The sequence below is a fragment of the Phyllostomus discolor genome, chromosome 3 (genome assembly GCF_004126475.2).
Source record: "Phyllostomus discolor isolate MPI-MPIP mPhyDis1 chromosome 3, mPhyDis1.pri.v3, whole genome shotgun sequence".
In the NCBI taxonomy this organism is placed as follows: Eukaryota; Metazoa; Chordata; class Mammalia; order Chiroptera; family Phyllostomidae; genus Phyllostomus; species Phyllostomus discolor.
In genome coordinates this window covers 147,447,834-147,461,438 of record NC_040905.2, presented here as the reverse complement: position 1 = coordinate 147,461,438, position 13,605 = coordinate 147,447,834, and the positions used below count along the sequence as shown (strand labels likewise).

General features: G+C 41.4%; 1 pseudogene; it reads left to right on the top strand.

Annotated features, from left to right (window-relative positions):
* Positions 1 to 7,618: 7,618 nt before the first annotated feature.
* On the top strand, positions 7,619 to 8,188 carry LOC114506808 (annotated as a pseudogene).
* The last annotated feature ends 5,417 nt before the right edge of the window (positions 8,189 to 13,605 follow it).

The following is a 13,605-nucleotide window of genomic DNA, read 5'->3' as shown; positions in this document are numbered from 1 at the left end:
AATGTGGCCACAACTCCACACTCACTTCCTGCTGATTGAAGCACTACAAAGGTCAATCCACCCCCAAGCCCCAGTCCCCCACAAGAAACCACTGGTTACAACCCTAGAGAGAAGGGATTTCACTGGATTCTAACAGTAGACAACAGGACACCCAGTTTAAGCCACAGGTCAGAAATAGAATTGTTTTTGGGGAATAAGAACAACCACCTGGCCTGACAGAATCTGCTGTGGAATTGTTACTGACACAGCAATGTGGTCCTGCTGCCTGCCACCACCCTCTAGGCAAAATTCTGGAGGCAAGTTTGGTGATAAGGAAGGAGTCTTTATTCAAAAGCTGCACAATTGTTAGAAATACAGCTTTCCACATGCATTAGTCACTTAAGCGTGTCAAATGAAACTAAAAATCTTTATTACCTTAGTTATCCTATCATCCCCTTGTTAGTTTTTAATGATGTGATTCCATAGGTTTAGTATACAAAGTAAAACAACATAAGATCAAAAGCTACACATTGTAGAAGAATGGCAGGCTTCTGCCTCAGAGCTTGTCACCCTTAGAACACTCAAAGAAGAATAACCCTGCCACCCCTCTGCCAGGCCAGCTCAAGACTAGGCTGTGCCCTGAGTGTTCTCCCATCCAAAATCCATCCAAAATATTGTCCTTTGTGAAACACAGACATTGCAGCATCATCAACCAGGCACCCTTGAGGAAGAGAGCCTGAGAGCCAATCTCTGCCCTCTTTTTATTTTAAATCTTCTGGCCCAAAATTCTATGTGCTTCAGATACCTCCAACTTCTCAGCCAATCCCATCCTAGACTGTTTATCATTGCCTTGGGCAACCCCCACCTAGGAGCCTTCCCTACTTCTCCCCAAGGATCTGCTCAGATCTCTTGTATCAGAATCTATGAGGTCCTAAAGGAGAAAAGTCAGAGCCTATATGTGGCTGGGCTACTTCTCGACTGGAAACGTTTAGGTGCTTTGTGTTCTGGAATTCACAAGAAAACCAAGGTCCTAAATAACTTCCAAGAGTCAGAAAAAATGGTTTGAGGAAATAAATGACATATTTCCTAAAGAAACTTTGGACTTTTCTTCAATTGGTAGAAAAAAAATATTCCCTTATAACTATTTAAAAAGTATTTGCCTACCTTTCAGTAGTGCTCCAAAGTCAGTCATTTCAACTCCCTTACGCCAAAGGGAGTTGGTGTGTCCTACAAAGTAATAGACAGCAGCCCTTTGGTATTTGAGGTGGAACTCAGAATCCTTGGTCATTTCACTCTCTCTGCTACACTCATTTAATCTCCTGGACTCTCCTTTGTTTTAAGTGCCATGTCATTTCCATCCTTATTTCCTCTAATGGGCTCTTACAGACAAGCCATGATCTCAACTATGTCTAAGGGGTTTTGGTACATTTGGAATACAGGTATATCTCAGAGATATTATGGGTTGATTCCACACACCTCAATAAAGCAAGTATTTCAGTAAAGTGAATTGTAATTGTTTTACTGGTGGAGGGTCTTTTCTTCATTTTGTAAAATCCACAACATCTGTTTTCACAATTGAGTGAAGCACAATAAAATGAGGTATGCCTGTAGTTCATCCCTCCAAATGTATAATTTCAGTTTTATGGATAAGTACTAATATAAATAGGTTTGTCAAAAGGACTGAGTTATTGTTTATGATGATCTTAAACAGTGCCTACGCCATAGTTAGTATGCAGTAAATTTAATATTATTATAATTAATATCATGATTATTATCCAGATTAAGAGACGAATCTTTTGGGATCATCTGTTTTCTTTTTAATTCTCAGTTTCTTAAAGTAATCTTTTCATTGCCTTTAAGGGATTTATCAGCTAGGGAGTGTTCAGGCAAAGCTAATATCCACCATTCTGCCAGAGAGGGCTAGCGTTCTGGCAACTGGCTTTCTGGTTGCCAGTCTCTTGTGAGCTGACTGGTGTGATTCCTCTCTTTATCTGCAGCGCTCATCACGTGAGGGTTAAAAGGAAGTTGAATCAGGTGGGTGTTCTTGCAAAGCTGAGGACAGTCCACTGAACCAGAAGAAGAGCACAGAAGTTCTCCTTTGAGCGTCTTGCAAGAGCAGCCTCTTTGCTGCCTCTGTGTGACTCAATATTGGTCTTTGTTTTTCCCCTGTGCCACAGCCCCTAGCACCCACTTTGGTTGCATCAGATTTTACTTACATTTTGCCATTTTGTCAGCACTTCCTTTCTCTTCATTTCTTCCCTTCACTTCCCTTCTTTCATTTTCATGACATTTAGACCTATTTTGTTTTCTCTGTTTGCTCATGCACAACTGCCAAATTTTGCTTTCTAGAAATACTGAAATGAGAAAGTAGAAATCTGAAATCTTAAAAATTATGGAGAAAATAGTGTAGCCCTTGCCTTTTTGTTTTGTTTGTATCAAAGTCATGATGAAACAGAGCATCATAGAGGAGCAGCAGGCCAAACCTTGTCTCCTAAGCCACTACCTGAAAAAAAATTACAAAATTAAAAAAAAATCACAAGCAAGTAAGGGACAAGTAAAGGAGAGAAGGCTGTTTCTCTCTGACTTTGCAGCCTAGGCCTCACGGCCCTGCTTTCTCAGAATGAAATAGAAATAGACAAAAAAAGAGAGAGAGAAAGAAGTAAAACAAACAAACAAACAAAAAAACCACCAAAAAACCCTATTACAACCACACCGACTGAGTGAATAATTAGAGGACTAATTATTATATAAGCCTATTATAAGCCTCTGTTGGGAGAGTCATCATTGAGCATAATATGTCCAATAATGTAAGAGTTGAACAACAAAAGCTGTACTGGCAAAATAAAAATTATTGGCCTACTATAATTAAAGTGATTACAATTGATCATTAATTTCATCACCTACTTTGATAAAACATACTTTTGCTCTCAGCATTGAAGGCTGCTTACACTTTTGATACCCGGGGATATGGGTCAGGAAATGAGAAAGACACTGCTCAGAACCAGGGCACTCAAACACTCCAGGGGGAAAGGCAAGGGTCCTGGGGGAAATTATTCTGTGAACAAAGACACAGCCCCTCCCCAGCAGGAGAATTCTAAAGACATCAGATTGTGATCAGACTGTTCTCAGGGAGAGTAATTCTAATAGAGTTCAGATTGAGGACACTGTCACTTCAGAGAAAAGGGGTTTCTAGACCTAATGTCTCCCGTTTGGATGAGTTAGCGCTGGGAAAATAAAATTATCTTGATATTAGAATCTCCACACCTTCCTACACCAGAAAAAAAACAGGGTTCCTACTTGAGTATTGACACAGCCTGAGGAGCACTAATGGCCACTTACACAACATTGGAAAGAAATGGCAATGTCTACAGAAGTCCTGACCTAGTGGCTCCAGTGAAGAAGCATAACAACATGGACCTGCTTGAATGAGTTCCAGAAAGAAGAGAAACATGCCAGTGGCTCATTCACTAAACTCATCAGCCTCTGCTGTGAATGAAAGAGCCAACAAAACCCAGTTCTTGGTTCCAAAGAGCTTAATTGCCAGAGGTATTCTGGTAAATCCCTTGTAGGTGCTTGGTAATCATGAACACAGTACCACTGTCACATGCAATCAGTTCAGAATTCATGTGTCATAAAGAAAGGAAGAAGGCATCAAGAATGTGTTCTTTATTCTCAAGTAAATATGGACAGTGAAAAATATTCTAATGAAACCTTGTCATAACCATAATACCTTGGAATCTTTTTATCTTGTTGTTATGGACTGAAGTTTAGTTTGTACCAACAATTCATATGTTGAGACTCTATCCCTCAATGTGATATCTTATAAGGTGGGGTCTTTTGGAGGGAACTACAATTAGACGAGGTTATGAAGGAGGAGCCCCAGTGATGGGATTAATGTCTTTATGAGAGTCACTACTGTCTTCCTCTCTCCACTCTCCACCATTAGAGGTAGAGAAGAGAAGACACAAATAGAAGACAGCTGTCAGCAACCCAGAAGAGGGTTCTCAACAAAACTTAGTCATTCTGGCATGCTGATCTTTATACTTCCAGACTCCAGAGTTATGACAAATAACTTTGTTGTTTATAAGCCTCCTGTTCTATGGTGCTTCTTTATAGCAGCCTGAACTAACACACATGGCATTATTCATTTAGCACCTATGACACACCAGTTGACATTCAAGTTCAAATCATACGTGACAGAGAAGAAATTGTCATGTATAACTATTCTCAGTCCTTTTCTTTAAAAGAAGACCTGATATCTGTGCTCACAGGTAAAACACATAAATGCAGAATCAAAGAGTAGTAGAATGATGGCCCCATCTAAAAGACATAGAATATTAATAAAAGAGAGTCAGAGACAGACTTCTGCTCAAGATGGGAGGCATAAATAAACATGATTTTCCTCCATGCACAACGACAGAAAAAAATTACTACTAGACTACAAAGCAATATCAGGCAGATTCATCAGAAAATCTAGCTGTATGGGAAGTTCAAAAACCAAGAATTAAAGAAGCCACGGTGATCCAGACAGGTAATGGTGGAGAGGGGGATAGGAGCAGAGAGGTGGAAAGGCACGAGAGGCATGGAGACACAAAGTGGTATAGAGAGGTGGTGGAATGGGTGGTCCCACATTCATGTGTGGTGGATAAAAATCAGAAGGGATACCTCAGGAGCAAGTGATCCCAGCCCCAGACCAGACCACCAAGCCAGGGTTTTCAGCCCTAGAAAGATAGTTCCCATAATTTCTGGCTATAAAAAACCAGTGGGGTTTGGGGCAAGTGGAAGAAACTGTCAGGTTCTCAAGAGACTCCTCTTAAAAGAGCCTACAGCAGATTTAGAACCCATGCTGACCCACCCCTTCTGGAACTCAGCACCAGGGCAAAAGTTGGAAGGGCACAAAGCATATAGGGAGAAGGGGAAATCGTGAATTGACTGGCAACTGGGCAGATGCTATAAGAACAGCCCTCCTTCCAGGCACTCTCCAGAGGCTGGTCCGTGGCACTGTCCTCTCTGAGCCCTCCCCCACAGAGCCACAGAAATGAAATGGGTTGCCCCACCTGGGCAGTTATGTAAAGCTCTGCCCCCCAATTTATGGGAACTGTTTCTACAATAGGCCACAGTATTAAGACAGGGAGTCAAAGAAGCTCTACCTAATACACAGAAACAAACACAGGGAGGCTGCCAAAATGAGAAGACAAAGAAATATGACCCAAACGAAAGAAGAGAACAAAACTCTAGGAAAAGAACTAGATAAAATGAGATGAGCAATCTTTCAGATGCAGAGATAACACTGGTTTATCAGATGCTCAGAGAAATCATTGGATATTGCAACAGCATAAAAAAGACCCAAGCAAAATGAAGGTTGCATTTAGTGAAGCAGAGAAAATTCTATAGGGAACCAACAGTGCAAGGGATGAAGCCAAAAGTCAAATCAATGATTTGGAACATACGGAAGAAAAAAGCATTCAATCACTACAGCAAGAAGAAAAAAATAATTTAAAACAAACAAACAAACAAACAAGGATAGGATACAGAGCCTCTGGGAGATCTGTAGCAACAGCCGAATCATAGGGATAAGAGACGAAGAAGATGAAAAGCAGAAACTTTTTTGAAAGAAAAAAGAGTCCCTAAGCTGGTGAAGAAAATACACATACAAGTCCATGAAGCACAAAGAGTCCAAATAGATGGATGCAAGAGGGCAACTCCAAGACACATCATAATTAAAATGCCAAAGGTTAAAGATAAAGAGGGAATCTTAAAAGCAGCAAGAGAAATGCAGAGAGTTACCTACAAAAGAGTTCCCATTAGGCTGTTAGTGGATTCCCCAAAAGATACTTTTGCAGACTAGAAGGCACTGTCAGAAGTATTCAAAGTGATGAAAAGGAAGGACCTCAAACATGAATTACTCGATCCAGTAAAGCTAATGTTTAGAATTGAAAGACAGATAAAGTGCTTCCTAGAGAAGGTAAAGATTAAAGTTCATTAACACCAAGCCATTATTATAGGAAATGTTAAAGGAAACTATATAAGAAAAAGATGAAAAACGATGAACATTAAAATGGCAACAAATTCACAACTATCAACAACTGAATCTAAAAAACAAACTAAGCAAACAAACAGAACAGGAACAGAATCATAGATATGGAGATTATTTGGGGGTTATCAGCTGGGAGGGGGAGTGGGGGAAAAGGTGCAGGGATTAATAAGTACAGATTGGTAGGTACAAAATTGACAGGTGATGTTAAGAACAGTATAGGAAATGGAATAGCCAAAGAACTTAGATGCATGATCCATGGAGCTGAACTAACAGAAGGGATTGCTGGAGGGAATGGGGGTTCTGGGCAGAGGTGGCAAGGGGGAAAATTAGGACACTGTGGCAGCATAATCATAAAATATATTTAAAAAATAAAAGAAAGTCAAAATAGATTTTCTTAGTTTCTGGGTTTTCCTGCCAAATTATTTTTGTAAGTAATTGATTGATTGATTATTAGAGAGAGAGAGAGGAGGGGGAAGAGATACAGAAAGACAGAGAAAATCAATTTCTTGTCCACTTATTTCTGTATTCATTGGTCGCTTCTTGTATGCGCCTTGACCAAGGGGCAAACCTGCAACCTTGGCATATCAGGATGATGCTCTAACCAAATAATAACACAGCCAGCATCTCCTATCAACTTGTTCATGAAGAAAAGAGATACTTGATTCTAGGGTTTAGATTACTTTTATTTTCCTATCACCCTTCAATAGACCAGAAAAACATTATTTTTTAAAATTTAATCTGCTTGGGGAAAAGTATTCTCAAGACAGTAGGCATTTTTTTTGTCTGGTTTCGTAGTGAACCTAAATCCACACTTTATTGTAAATGTGGGTATCTAATATCTATCAAACAGGGACAAATAAGGAAAAGAATAACTTACTGGTGAAACAAGACTCATTAAAGGTTAAAACATTTTTATTTCACACTTCGAAACATGATCTCAAGATCTGTTTTCTCACTACAAATGTATTTTATACTTGTTTAAAATTATCATAATGTTTGTGGCATATGAAAACAATATAGGATGTGATAGATATGACAGAAAAAGCCCTGTCACTTTGTTATTTGACTTTACTGAAGAGCTTATTTACCATACACGGTCTGGTAAGTACCTAACAAAATACACAAAGTCACAAGGCTGAGGGAGCCTGGCTCCCTATGTAAAGATGAAAAAAATGTTGTCCAGATTGAAGACCAAATTTTGTTTCTAATACAGTGAAGAGCAAAACATATGCAATAAAAATTGGTCATGAGTATGTGCATGTGTGTGAGTATTTAACACCTACATACACTTCTGACTTTGGGACAATGATGCTTCTCATTTGACTATTGAATATCCCTTTGGACTGATACATGTCTACTTCATTGAGAAAATTAAAATGGCAAAATTAACAGTGTAGATTGATGACATCTTTTTAGAACACGTGGAGAACTCATGAATGAAAACAAAAAAGGAAGTAAAAGTATAAAGAAATATTTAGAAAATGAAAATTATTGTGTCTCCCTATTTAATGGCCATGCTTAGAGAAGAAGGTCATAGGCTAATTAGGGTCCAAAGTTTTCATCAGACGTCCGTTCAGCAAGGCCAGCAGCCCCTCCTGATCCATGGCCCTCCCGCTGTCTCTGCTCACCGTCCTGGTGGTGTTCAGCTGTGGCCCCAGTGGAGCTCTGGGCTGTGTCCTACCTCAGAAGCACATCCTGCTCAGCAAGGAGAAACTTGGCGCTTTTGAGGCAATGCAGAGAATCGCCACTTTGTCCCTGTCTGAAGGACAAAAAAGACTTCAGATTCCCCCAGAAAAGGTAAATGGCAGCCAGGTCCAGGAGGCCCAGGCCATCTCGTCCTCCACGGGATGCTCCAGGATGTCTCTGACCTCGTGCTCACAGAGCACGCCTCTGCTGCCTGGAACACCACCCTCCTGAACCAGCTGCGCATGGGACTCTATCAGCAGCTGGAAGACCTGGAGCCCTGTTTGCTGCAGGAGATGGGAGAGGGAGGAACTGCCCTGTCATCCAGGGACCTACACTGGCTGTGAGGGAAGTACTTCCAGGGCCTTTTTCGCTACTTGGAAAAGAAGCAGTACAGTGACTGTGCCTGGGAGGTTGTCCGAGTGGAAATCATGAAGATCCTTCTCTTCCATAATAACCTTGCAAGAAAGGTTAAGTAACATGGACTGAGACCTGTGGTCACCTTCATCCAGGTGTCACGGATGAATGTGCCCGATCTCCCCTGTACATAGGACTCAGGTCATGGGGAAAGGCTCTTCTTTCTGCTTCAGTCACAGAATGTATTGACGTTAATTCAGCACATCTTTTCTCAGAGTGTTCTGCAAGAAAATCTTACAAAATTAGCTCCTGAGATATCACTTCTTAAGAGGTGATGGCTCTGATGTGATTTATTTATTCCTTATGTATATATTTATTACTGTTTATTCGTTTATATTATCATAGTTAAATATTTATACACAAAACTTGCCCTTATGTTGTATTAAAATTTACAAAACATGTTTACTTTGTTATGTTATTAAATTTGCATGTTGCTTTAATAATTACATTCTTATCAAAGAAAACTTCTTGGGTTCTTTTATTCTGAAAACTGAAATCTTACTTATTTTCCTATGTACATCTACATCAGAATAATACCTGTGTCCTAAATACCTATCAAAAGATGGAAATCCATGGACTTGAAAAGAGTCCTGAATATGTGGAGTATGATCAGTACTTATGTCTAGCTGTACCTGAATCATATTCAGTCCACAGGGGGCGGTGGGTAGAAATGCCTGAGAGGAGTCATCTAGACTGAAGTGGGAAAGATACATGGTGTTTACTGGCTGATCCTGGCACCTGGTACTCTTCCTCCCACCCTCTCCCTGGTCCTGTTTCACTGATTGCATTCACTCCCATATACTGTCCCTTCACTCCCCCCACCTTACTGTCCACACCCACAGGTGCTGTGGTTCTCTTGTGGTTTTGGCTTCATGGTTTCATTAAGGGTAAAAAGCCACAGGGACAGAGCAAAAGTTGAGTGGAAGCTCTGTGTTCTTCAAAACTGTTGTCAAGTTTGTTTCTCTGAGTGTCCTGATGCATACTTTTGCACCCTGAGTGAAGGCCATTGTTACAATGATTAAATAGGTGCTGACATAAAAGGAATCATCTCAATTCAGTGTACTGTGTGGTTGTGTGAATTTCTCAGACAGCAGGGAGAGGTGTCATTTGAGAGGATATTTTTGAATCATTGCCTCAGGTGACCTAGTCAATGCATTAGTTTGCTTTTCTATATATTGTGCATAACATTTAATAAATTTTTGTCTTTTATCTTTCTCTTTCTCTCTCCCTCTTCTGGTGGACAGTTTTCAGCAGAAGAGGAGAACCTGGCAATTCTGGACTTTCATATACCTTTCTTGATTGCCCTCCACCTCTCGAATATCATGACCCTATTTATACAGGGAGCTGTGGAAGGTACACTATATACAGGGTTGACCAAAAGGTTCATCCATTTTTCTCCATAAGATGGCTCTAGTAGTGCTCCATTGCTTTCAACTTCATTTGAAACAATTTTGTTTGATTCTAGTGTGACAGCTGTCATAACAGTGTGCATTCAGAAAAACCACTTATCCAAATCAGTGAATTTCTGTGTAGTCATTTTAATATTGAAGACTGAAGAAATTAGCAACATTTTTAGCATATTATGCTTTTTTTTAAGAAAGGTAAAAGGCAACTAAAACACAAAAAGATTTGTGCTGTGTATGCAGGAGGTGCTGTGACTGAACGTGTCAAAAGTGGTTGGCAAGTTTTGTATTGGAGATTTCTCTCTGGACACTGGTCGCCATGATTAGGTAGACCAGTTGAAGTTGATAGCAATCAAACTGACATATTAAATGAGATAGTCCATGTTATACCATGCAGGAGATAGCAGACATACTCAAAATATCCAAATCAACCACTGAAAATCATTTGCACAAACTTGCTGATGTTAGTTGCTTTGATGAATGGTTTCACATAAGTTAAGCAAAAGAAACATTCTTGGCCAAACTTCACCATGTGATTCTCTACTTAAGCATAACAAAAACGTTCTGTTTTAAAAACATATTGTGATAGGTTATGAAAGGTGAATATTTAGCAATAATGTGAAATTGAAGAGATTGTGGGACAAAGAAAATGAACCACCAGCAACCACACCAAAGGCTGATCTTCATCCAAAGAGGGTGATGTGTATATGGTAGGATTGAGAGGGAGTCCTCTATTATGAGATCCTTCCAGAAAACCAATCAGTTAATTCCAACAAGCACTGCTCCAATTAGACCACCTAAAGCAGCACAGAATCAGTCAACAGAAAACACATGATCTTCCACATGGATCACACAAGGCCACACGATTCTTAGAAACCCAGCACAAACCATTACAACTAGGCTGGGAAGTTCTGATTCATCTGCCATATTCACCAGACATGTACCTTTGGATTTCCATTTCTTTAGGTTTCACAAACTCTCTTAATGTAAAAAATTACAACTCCTTGGAAGACTGCAAAAGGCACCTGGAAGAGGTTTTTGTTCAAATGATAAAAAGTTTTTGGAGGATGAGATTACAAAGTTGCCTGAAAGATGGCAGAAGGTAGGAAACAAATGGTGACTACGTTGTTCAATAAAGTTATTGGTGAAAGTGAAAAATGTGTCTTTATTAGTACTTAACACTGAATGAACATTTTGGTGAATGCAATATATAGAAAATTTTGTTACACAGGTTCTTGCTTTACAGACTAAATGGATGTCATTCAGTGTGTTACATTTAAATTACATATGTGTTGTTTGCCAACTTGAAGTTCTGCTGGTTAAACAGTGACCATGGGGGCTGCTACACTTATGCTTCTCTACCTCCAGCTACATTTTAAGGCAAGTTCAGCATTGCTAGCTGTTGATTTCGCCAAGTTGATGCATAAAATTAACCATTACAAAAGCTGCCCTGGAAAAAAGATGTCCAGATTCTCTGCAGTCACTTTGGTTCTTGTGAACAGTGAAATTATAGAACGTTAGGAGCTCAGACTCTGGTGTCAGAAGGCCTAGCTTCTGAAATGCTGCTACTGTCTTGAAAAAGTTAATCTACCTGTGGCTCTGTTTTCTTTTTCATAATATGGGGACAGTGGAAGGAACTGTAATCTGCCACTTTGTTAGTTCATGTGCACTAAAGCAAGTAGAACAAGACTGATGCATGAAAGTGCTTGACAAACACCTGTTTTTAAAATGCAGGCACTCAAAAGAGTGTTTAGAGGGATGGGTTGTGGTATTAATTCCATGTTTAGCATCAGCCCAGACCATAGTAGGTACTCAATATGCCATTCTTATTTTTAATATGGTGATAATTTTCCAGCTGTATCATCCTGAGTATTACTGAGATTGAGGTAACTCCAGTTTCTGAAGGGATTCATTAATCATATGAAATCACATTGAAAACAGATAACATCCTGATTTTGCCAGTTAGAATTCAAATTGGCTGATCTTATTTAAAAGTGAGAGTCTTGTTAGTGGTGGGCATGATTCTACCTCAGTGTTCACAAACTGATGACATCTGGCAGGAAAAAAATAAAGAATGGTCATGTGGCTGGTTTTGCTGAGCTGGCAGTTGGCCATTGAACAGAATTACTTTCTTTAAGACCCTGTCAGAGCATCAGCTTCTGTCCTTTCTTCATTCTACTGTGCCCTTGAATCCTTTCCTTTGCTACAGTTTTCTTGCATTAAATTGAACTAAATTATATTTTGTCATTTTGTAACTTAAGGGTCAGCTTTTTGTTCTATTCAGGCCTGAAAACTGGTTAGATCAGGGCTACTCACATCAGGGAGGAAAGCCTGCTTTACCTGGTCCATCCACTGAAGTGTCAATCTCACCACAATACACCTCACAGACACACTCAGAACGATCTTTACAAGGATCTGGATACCGCATAGTCCTGTCAAATTGACACTTAAAATTAACCACCACAAGGATCTTGTAGGAGAGTGCAGCCAGAGGGGGCCCCAAATAGAGATTTGGAATGGGGTCCAGAACTCAAGGTGTCCAGGTGATTTTAAGATGTCCTCACCCCCCCACCCCAGGTGTGGGTTGGGGGAAGGGACAAATGAAGCAGGGCCATTGAGAGCTGTTTTGCATAGCAACAGCCTTGCACCTACCCCTCTGGGGTGGTCATTTAACATATCTATAACCTTAACTGGTTGCATAGATATGTTAAATAGCTGTGGCCACACTCTGAACCAGGGGAAGGGAAGTAACTTCCCCAGCAAGAGGTAACTAGTGGGGGGCAGGTCCCCCAGTTACAGTGCCTGAATGGGAGCTTGGAGATGATTGGCTCCAAGACATGGGGCCACGCCTGCGCAGACTCATGATGGCAGCCCAGTAAAGCTGGAAGGATATGAGTTCTGGCTTATGAGGCTGAGTGTGGGAGGAGTCGGAAATGGGGCTGCAGAGGAAGATTGGCACCGGGATTTAAACTCAGGCGAGGCAGCAATTGAGAAGAGATCCATGAGGTTTTGGCTAACTGGAAACTCCTGCAGCCTTGTGAGGCGGGGGCAGGGTCTGGCGCAGACAGGACGGAGTCTCCGCGGCCGCCTGCATCTCAGTAGCCCATAGACACTGCCAGCGATGTAGCCGCCTACAGCTCCTCTACCGCCTGGCTCCGAGCCCCAGCTGGCTTTGCAGCCGAGGCCGTGAGAAGGGGCCACCAGTAAGTGACTTGGGAGCACCGGGTCACCGCCTGGCCGCCGCAGCCACCGCCAGGCCTCACCGCACTGAGCCCACGCTCACCGCTCAGGATCTCGGAGCCTCAGGCCAACCTCACAGTCACCTGTTCTGGATCTGGGGCCAAGACACGATGAGCTCCGCACTAGCCCTCTGGGTGCTGCTGCTGCTGCTGCCACTGTCGCTCTCCCAGAAAGGGGGATACCTGCTCCCCCAGGAGCCAGGAGAAGAATCACCACGAGACTTTAGCTGGAGATCCTGGCAACACAACCAATGGTGCTGGGAACTAAGGAAGGCCTGCCAGCTGAGCACAAATTACTAGGAAAAACCGAGAGCTGCCTAAGCCACGCACTTCTCTTTCTTTTCCTGAGATACAGTACCCCAGACTGGGCAAAGGGAGGAAGGAAGGACTGTGTGTTTGTCGGTGTTTCAAGGGACTTTGGGATTTTAACAAAGACATTAAGTCATTACTTTTAGGTCTGTATAACTTGAAAAACTAATTCCGTTCTTTTCACCAATCTCTAATATGGAGAGCTATAGTTCTCTGGCCAAGGGAAAGGTGAGCCTAGTACAGGGGGACCCCAGTCAGAAAAGGGGATCAATTTGGTAGCATTGTGGGACCCTCTTCCCTGGCGGCCAGTCGGGGAGGATCATGGGAAACCACATGCGCAGTAGCTTTAAAGTAATGCAACTATTTGTATATACTCAGTAAAAGCCCACCAAAACTAGCCAGAAAGGATCCTCCCTATAAGAATAGAGTCCCTCTAGTCCATGAGGTCAATCTCTGCTTGGAGTTGGCCTGCTCCCATGTTCTCTACTATGAACTCTGGGTGTTTGGTTGAATTCTTTGTCCCAATCACTAAGAACCT